Here is a 2487-nt window from a genome sequence, read left to right on the forward strand (position 1 = left end):
TTTGGGGAGTCATTGCCGACGAGGCAGCTCCTCCTCTGCTGTGATTGGAGGATCCTCCACATGGCTTTAATGTCCTTTCGTTGCTGCAAGAGTCATAAAGTTTGGAAAGGGAAAAAAGGGAAACAAAGTCCATGTAATGATTGAATCCTGGGAAGGCTGATGCTGATTACTTGTACCCTTTTTTTTTTTTTTTTTTTTTTGGATAATTGAGGCCTGAATGTGAACAAAGTGTCCTTGCCAAAGCGTCATCTGGTTTACGTTAGGTTTTATTTGTTTGTGTTGTGTTTTTTTGGCTGAGAGGGCCACATACCATTCTTTACATGTTTCTGTGTTAATCTAACAATTGTTCTTGTTAAATGTTTGTCCTACTTTTCCAAATGTCTCAACAGCTGGCACTTCACTTCTGCTAATGTTCTTCAGAAAAAAGAGGGCAGATATATGACTGCTGCTATTCCGTAGACTAAATAAAAATGGACGACACCTGAGTGACGTCACCCATTGGTTAATGAAGAGGCCCGTTGATGGCGGTCGCCGTGCTGAAATTGCCGCCTCAACCCTTACTTTCATCATCACCATTAAGCTTCACATTTTTGTTTATGTTGTTCTTTTTTTCCACTTTTTTTCCCCAGTTCCATAACCTTAAAAATATAAAATACAAACATGTAAAATTCTGAATAATTGAGCTGATTTGAACACTGTGACCCTCTGACCTTGACCTTTGGTGCCGTATTTTTCCCAGAGCACCGAGTCCAAGTTTCTCTATTCATGTGCCACCATTCCAGATAAATGTCATTTCACTTGTGTGTCAGACAACAGAGACCAGGGAGCCTCTCTGTCTCCCCCAACCCAGACCCCCTCTTCTTCTTTTTAAACACTCAGCATGCTTTCATCCCCCCCCCCCCCCCCCCCCCCCCCCCCACACACACACACACACAGACACACATACACACACAGACACACATACATGCACCTCTACAGCTCTTTCATGGGCCTGCAGATACAAAACACATGATTCCAGTGTGGAAAAAGAGGAATGTACTGGTCTCTGTGTTGTTCTGTGACACTGTGTTTCATTGTGTTGTTTGGTGCAGTGACGACAGCCTGAATAAACAAAAAGAACTGTGAGAGTTTAGTGACCGAGCATTTTGACAGAGTGGCATTTGTCTACATGTCAAACAAGTTTATTTCAAGCAATTTTGGGACATACATACGTACATTTACTCAATGCACTTCATTAGAAATGTATGGTACTTTTGTTCAACTTTATGCTTGTAGCCCGCCAAATCTCAGAACCAAATGTTGTCATTTTAGTCCACCACATTTGTCTGGCCCCTTTATCTCCCCCAGATTTTAAATGACTCTGAGATTAAAAACTGTCATGTGGCATGCTGGTGTTGTTCAATGCATGCTAGTTTTCATGCAGCACGTGCCCTTTAGTTTTGTGACATGGCACATATTTGTATACAGTCACATAAAGCTCCAGCTAACTTTCAGCTACCTTTAGATTAATTGCTGACAATTTAGTGGTGGAAAATGGAAGATTTTTTATGCCTTTATTTAAGAGATAGGAAAGTGGGTCGAGTCAGAAACTGGGGAGAGAGAGAGAGAGAGAGAGTTGAGCCTCAGGTCAGATTTGAAACCGGGTTGCTTGCTGCCCCCACTCTTCAATTTTGTTTAATTTATTCCACTTCATATCATTATCACATTCCTAAATTATGTAATCGCACATTGCATATTTGTCTCATAACATGCAGGCCTAACATCTACAGTAGCTACTAGAGAAGAAAAGGCAGAGACTTTGTGAATGTAAGGAGGGGCATTTATATCTGCTGGAAATAAGAGTAGACCAAAGGTAGCAAAAGTAGAAGAGGGCATCAACGTGTAGCCATGGCAACCTGAGAAAGACTTTGACAATGTCTGACTGAGTAACCGCACTAGACAATAGAGAGGGGCCGACACAGACTGTGACCATGGACCTGCAGGAACAGACTTACACTTTCTAACAGGATGTTGAAACTTCAGAAATATTAGAGAGGATTTCTATCAAGAATTTGTAAGTAAAAAGTTCATATGATACTTCCTTTCCCAATGAAAGGGTCAACAGTTAAAATGTAAACATGAGTATACTTGTATTAACTCTACTAAGGTCTAATGTCTAACCTTAACATCTCCATAATCCAATACTGAGACAACACATGCCCAACGTCATGCATATACATCTAATGTTTGAACTGATTCTATGGAACTGAACTGACATTGGCAGAGAGAGGGTGAAATGTGGGTGAAAAGTAAGTCGGGCAGAGGTAAGAGGGGCTGTAGACAGGAACTATCTGTAGGACAAAGGTGGGGGGAGCCAAAGAGTTCAGCGTCAAAGTGGGTGAGATAAACAGATCGATTCTGTTTGACGAGTTTCAAGCTCTGACCTAAAAGAACTCAGGGTTCCCTGATCTTTCACACAGTGCGGACATCATAATGTTTTAAACCCAA

Source organism: Labrus mixtus, chromosome 15 (genome assembly GCF_963584025.1).
Source record: "Labrus mixtus chromosome 15, fLabMix1.1, whole genome shotgun sequence".
Classification (NCBI taxonomy): Eukaryota; Metazoa; Chordata; class Actinopteri; order Labriformes; family Labridae; genus Labrus; species Labrus mixtus.